This window comes from Pteropus alecto, unplaced genomic scaffold (assembly GCF_000325575.1).
Source record: "Pteropus alecto unplaced genomic scaffold, ASM32557v1 scaffold92, whole genome shotgun sequence".
NCBI classification, from domain to species: Eukaryota; Metazoa; Chordata; class Mammalia; order Chiroptera; family Pteropodidae; genus Pteropus; species Pteropus alecto.
In genome coordinates, this window is record NW_006432447.1 from 719,017 (window position 1) to 725,492 (window position 6,476).

Sequence of the window (6,476 nt, forward strand, 5' to 3'; positions counted from 1 at the left end):
GGTGAAGCGTTTCAGCCTGAGAGTCCCACCCTCCCAGATCAAGGGAAGCCTGCTGTTCCCAGTGGACCCCAATGATGCCTGGCAAGGAGCTGAAGGGGGACTTGGAGGGTGGCAGCGAGCTGAAGCAATTCTACCCTGTCCTCACAGCTTTCAGATGAGGCCTGTTGAAGTCTCCGCCCCACCCCTCAAGACACCCAGCAGCCCTTGTAGTCTTTCTGGTCACTTCCGGGAATCATCAGAGGTCTTGTTTTAGGTATTGAGAAGTCCAGCCTATTCCAAATTAAATCAGCATTCGGATTTTGTATCCAAATTGAGACTTGTGCCACTGCCCAGCTAAGGCCTAATAGTGAGTTCCACCTGCCAGTCCTGGTTCCTCCGGGGTGGGGAGTACATAGAGGGGCAGAAAGGGTCCCCAGGGCAGTGCTTTTGTCACGTGGCATCCAGCCCTCTCTGTGGCAGCTGCCTATCCCACTAGGATACTCTGTGCACCGCCACCCACCCCTCGCTCCTGGCATGGCACTGCTGAGGCCCCTTGACACCTGCCCTTCCAGGACACTCCATACAATCCACCTCTACCCGGCTCACCTCACACAGCTCACCTCACACCACAGGCTGTTCTCTTTTGACAAGTCCCCGAGAAGAGGCCCAGCCTGGCCATGTTCCCAGCTCCCTCTTAGCCCACCTGCCTGCAGATTACCTCTCCCCACTCTGCCCATCCTGGCAGCTTTCTGGACCCCTTAAAACGGGTCTAGGAAGGGATGGGCCCCAGCCTTGTGCCCCTCATAATTCCGGGAGGTCATATTCTCCTGGAGATCTCCACCCATGCACTCCCCTGCTTCTCTGAAGATCCCAGAGTCAGGGTTGCTTGGCCCACATGGGATGGGGAACACGTCCCCTCAACCCATAGTCTCCAACCTTGTTCTTCCAAGCTCCCTCCTTGATCTGAGCCTGTGGGTGGAGGATGGACCACTCTGTAGGATGTTGCCTTAACACCTCTCCTTAGAATGTTGGGGTGCTTGTCCCTTATTATTCTCAACCTTGCAGCCTCAGCTGAGATGAGGGAAAGCCCCATCTCACTAGACATTTCTCTGACAGTCTCGTAAGGCTGCCTGCTTGGCCCCCATGGCCCAGAGAAGTCAGTTCTACTTCATAAAGGAAGAAACTGGGGCTCATAAAGGCATAGCAAGTTGCCTAAGGCCACACAGCCAGGGAGTGATGGGGTCAGGATTTGACTTGTCTTCCTCTAGGCCATTCTGCCTCAAAGCTGTCAACGAGGCAGGAGCCTAGAGGTCAAAGCAAGACCTTCCTGGAGCAGTCGTCTCACAAAACAGATTTCTCAACCTCGTCCTGGGTTTATTGTCACCTTCGGTCTCCCGCCACTCTGTGCTGACGGGGCGGGGCTGGCAGGTAGGAGCCGGTGAGCAGCACTGAAGGGAAGAAGGGCTCTTCAGGAGGACAGGACTTACTCCTCTCCTCAAGCACTTCTCTCCTCTAGCTCCTCCACTGGACTCTTAGCAGCTTGGCTTCAGGTCCAGATGCCACTCATGACCAACAGTGGGCCTTGAGCCTTGAGCCTTGAGCCCAAACTCTCCAGCCTCAGCCTCTTCAACTGTCTAACGAGCATGGACAGAGCCCAGCCTCTCAGCCACAATGACAGGGCTGTGTCATGTGCTTTAGGGTATAAATTCTGGACCAAAATTTTTGAGATTGAATAATTCCCTGGCTGTGTGGCCTCGGGAAGTTACCTAACCTCTCTGTGCCTCAGCTTGCTCATCTGTATAATGGGCGTAACTATGCAACAGACCTGGTAGGATTGTTGAGAAGATGAAATTAATTAACACGCATAACATTCCCACAGGAGTGCTAGCTGATGGTAAGTACTCAGCAGACTTGAGCTGTTATTAATGTTTTGTTACAAGGGAGGAAGCTGGGGAGTTCATTTGAGAAGTTTCAGTCTTGGCCAAAGCTGATGCTCAGATGTTTGCAGCATCTTGAAACAGTATACGCACTCTTCTACCCACTGCCCCTGCTTCTGAGGCCAGGGACTGTGAGCAGCCCTGGTGCCGAGAGGTCTGGCATGCGTGGGACCTCAGGGCTTCCACTGGCTGCCTCCCGCTTCCCCATGCCTGGCTCCCAGAACTCCCAGGCAGCCAAAGTCCATCTGACCCAAGCCCTGCCTGGCCAAACCTTCCTAGGAAGGATTTGGGCATTGGTGGGGATCCAAAGCCTAAGGGCTGAGTAGGAGGAACTGAAATCAGGAGTGTCTGGGAGGCTGGGCAGTCAGAGGCCAAGGCAAAAGCAGCCCTCTTCTCTCTACTCCTGAAAACTCCAGCTCCACTATTTCTCTACTGCTTTTCCTGGCGCATGCTACAGAGCCTCTCTGACCTTCAAGTTCCTCCTCTGTCAGAGGTCTGTAGTGGTGATTCAATGAGACAACCACCTATATCGGGTGCTCAAAAGATGGTGGCTGCATTGTTATTTTTATTATTATCTCATTGGTGTGGTGGCTGTCTAGGGCATAGAGATTAAAAAGATTCCAGAGCCCAAAAGAAAACGAGAATTATGGACGTCCCCTTGCACACATTTTGCAAATGAGAAATCTAAAACGCAAGGTCACACATCGATTAAGTGAGGGAGCCAGGGGGATCACACATGGATCCAGGCTCCTCAGTCCACTGAACCGACATTGTCACATGGGTGGCTTCTCGCATGGCTCTAGGAGGAAATGTGTAGAGAGAAGAGGGGCCCAGGGACTGGGAAGTGAGCAGAACGGAGAGAGACTCCTTGGGGCATAAACAAACATGCGCAGCCACACACACACACACACACACACACGCACACACACACACACGCACGCACACACACACACTAATCATAGCCATGGTGAGAGTTCCGTATTAGTCATTTAATTCTAGGACTGAGAGAAGTAATGCAGAGCCAACATGTGCTGGACAGAGCGGGGACATAGATATACCATCCATGATGATTAGAAGCTTCCACGGTGACTCAGAGAACTGGAAGAGCCTTCAGCATTGAACTCAATCCCTCACTTATGAATTTTGCTCTTTTTAATTATGGAATATTTCAAACATATAGAAAAGTACAGATTAACGTAACAGGTGCCCACAAATTCCTTGCCCGGCACTGTTAAGTTTTAACATGCTGCTGCTCCTCCTCCTTCTTCAAGCATCGTATTAGAGACATGGTAGGAACCTTGGGAACCCTTCCCTGCTGGCTTTTCTCTCCCTCCCAAGGGAAACCACTGCCTGGATCTGCAGTGCATCCTCCCCATATTTGTTTCCACACATACATCTGCATCTGTAAATATGACGGTTTTTGCTTGTTCTCAAACTTTATATAAATGGGATTATACTGTGTGAGTCACTTGTAACTTGTTTTTTTGATTCAACATCATTTAGTGAGGTTGCTCCACGTCACTCCACAGAGCTCTGATCGATTCACCAGCAGTCTATAAAGAGACCACGATTCATTAAGGCCTTCTCCCATTAATGGATGGCTAGGCTATTTCTAGTTGCTTGCCCTCACAATTCAGCAAACCTTGATCAAGGGGCGCAGAGACTGGGTGGCAGGGTCTGAGCATCTTGGCTTCCCTAGATGGTACCTGACTGCTTTCCAAGGTGGCAAGGCCACTTTTTAGTCCCACAGCTGCACATCAGATACTGCATCATCCACATTCATACTAATGCTTGGTGGCAGACCAAACCCCCCTCCTTTAATGAGGAAACTGAGGTCCAGGGAGGAAAAGGACCCAAGATCCTAGAGTCAGTGACTGAAGGAGCCAGGACTTTAATCCTGTTCCATCTATGTTGTTCCATCCAGTTGTTTCTTGCTATGAAACAAACAACCCCAACACTTGGTAGCTTTAAAATATGTCGTTTATTTATTCTGCTCATTAATCTACAGTTCAGGCAAGGCTTAGAAGGCAAAGCTGGTCTCTGCTCCATGCAGTGTCACTTGGGGCTGCTTGATAAAGGGCCTGAAAGATCCATTTCCAAGATGATGCACAGATGCCAAGTTGGTGCTGGCTGTCAGGGGGTGCTCGGCTGGGGATGAGGGTGGGGTCTTGGTTCTTCTCCATAGGGCCTCTTCATGGGCTGCTTGGTCTTACTTAGGGCAGAGTGGCCGGGTTCTAAAAGCCAGTGTCCCAGAAACTGGCAGTGTCACTTTGGCTCTACTCTACTGGTCAAGCAACCACAGGGTCCAAATTCGAGGGGAAGGAGGGTCTACGTTATATCTGCATTCTGACGTAAGGAGTGTCAGAGAATTTGAGTCATGTTCTAAAACTGACACGCCTGACTTCTGCAGCAAGCCTTCAATAATACAGGGTTCAAAATGCTCTAACAGGTAGCAGATACGTAAATGGCAAGATCAGCCATCATGGCTGCCAAAAAACTACCTGGTCATCTGTGGCTGTATCAACCCTAACGTACCTGAACCAACAGGATCCGAAGCAGAGGCCCCAGAGTATTGGCTCAAGGGCCAAATCTGTCCATGTGCTTTACCTGGTCTGAAAGGAGAGGTTTTATGTAACAATAATTATCAGTATTTTAAGTTGGTAAATTTTACTTCAAAATTCCAAATTTCCAGAAAAGAAACAGAAGGTTTGCCAACACTGGACCCTCTGAGCCAGATGGCCTCTCTGGCTCAGGTGAGGAGTGATTACTCTGGTAAACCCTCTGGTTTTCTGCAGTCCCCAGCGTTTTGAACTGGCCCCTGTGGAACCTTGAGTTGGCAAGATCTGGGTCACTAAGTCTAACACAGTAGAAGAGCGTTGGGGAAATAACCATTCCGCAGGGGTTATTCGTGAACATGATTTGGAGTATACGGCTGGGAGACAAATGAAGGATACTGATATGAGGTCGTTGGAAGAAGTTCAGCTCTGTGGGAGGGCAATCCCAGAAGGCTCCCCAGGGGAGGTGACACCCGAGTCATGAAAGATGAAAAGGATTTGTAAAAGTTCAGGACTCAAGAAACTAGTGATTTTCAGTTGGAAATCTGAACGTAGAGATTAGGCAAGACACACAGCAAGGAGTCTTCCCTGGGTGTCCAATCTATACAACCCCAAATCCAATCTCCTCGTTTTTAGGTGGGAATGAAGAACAAAACTTGAGGCTCCACATAGGTGGTTCCAGCCCACCCTGAAGGACACCCAAGTTTCCAGACCTTCAAGTTACTGTCCTTCCTGGCTGATTGTACCGTCTCAAATGCTACCATCAGCATCACCCTGCAGATCGCAACGGTCTGTAGGAGGCATATGTTACTTGTGAGGGTGGACGTGTGTTTATACAGATCACTCATGTGCCCATGAATATGAGGCGGTATGGATTAATTGACCCCTCAAATTTGCCAGCACAGAGAAGGAGCTCCTGGGAAGCAGACAAAACGAGCGAGTGCTGATAAAAAGGAAAGACTTAGTATGAGGCTGCTCGGTGGGCAACAACGGTCGGAGCATCTGAGCATCATGAAGTAGAGGGAGATCTAAGGACACCAGGGAAAGTCAAGACAGAAAGTGGGAGTAAGAAGGGAAGAGCCTCGAGGGCCGCCAGTCAGCAGAGCTTCCCGCGAGTCACTCGGTCTCTCTTTTCGGACTGTAATTTCCTCCTGCCAAAGAAGGGATCTGAAATAGACCTGTCACACTAAGTTCCTACTGGTCTAGGATCCCCTAAGTCTAATCTTCCAATATGTTATGATCCCAAGTTCTCATAGATTCTGAGTTGTAAGATTATTTTGTTAAGTACTGTTTTACCATGATATTTTCAAAAATGCAATCAAAGATACTAAGGTTCAAAAACAACTTCTGAGGCTCCAAGGGTCTAAAATTTAATGTTCCCCAGTGTCTACATTTTTATTTTCAGCCATTCTAAGGTTTAAGAATCTATCATACCTTCTCATCTAGACCCATTGTTAGAAGACCATGATTTGCAATGGAGCCAATGATTGATCTGTGTGCTACCTTTATAATGGTTTCTCTTTAAATTCAAATTTTAAATTAAAATCGAAAACTTTTTCTTTTAACCTAACCTCATTCTAAATAAAAATGGTATCTGTGAAATCATGGATTTGAAGGACAAACACTATTTTCTAAAAACATACCAAATAAGCTTTGTAATGTAGGTCCTGGCACCCCCTCAAACCATCTGAGGCACCGTCAGGAATCTGGACACCACATTTCAGAAGCCACTGCCCAAGGGGCCAGCCTCCTCAGTCCTGCAGGGAAGCGTGGAAACATCCATTATCAAGTGGGCAGCAAGTCATCCCTAGGGTGGGAGTTCTCTAGGCACTGAGAATGTGAGGTCCACCCACCACAGGTCTCTGAGGAAGGCTGTCCTGTCCTGTTCTGGGTGGAGGTCAGAGCTGGGAGGTTGGGTGCCCTTCTCCTGAGTTCTCAGGGCTGACGAGTCAACGTTGGAACCACGGCGGGTGGAGGATACTATGCAACACTGCCATCTAGTGGT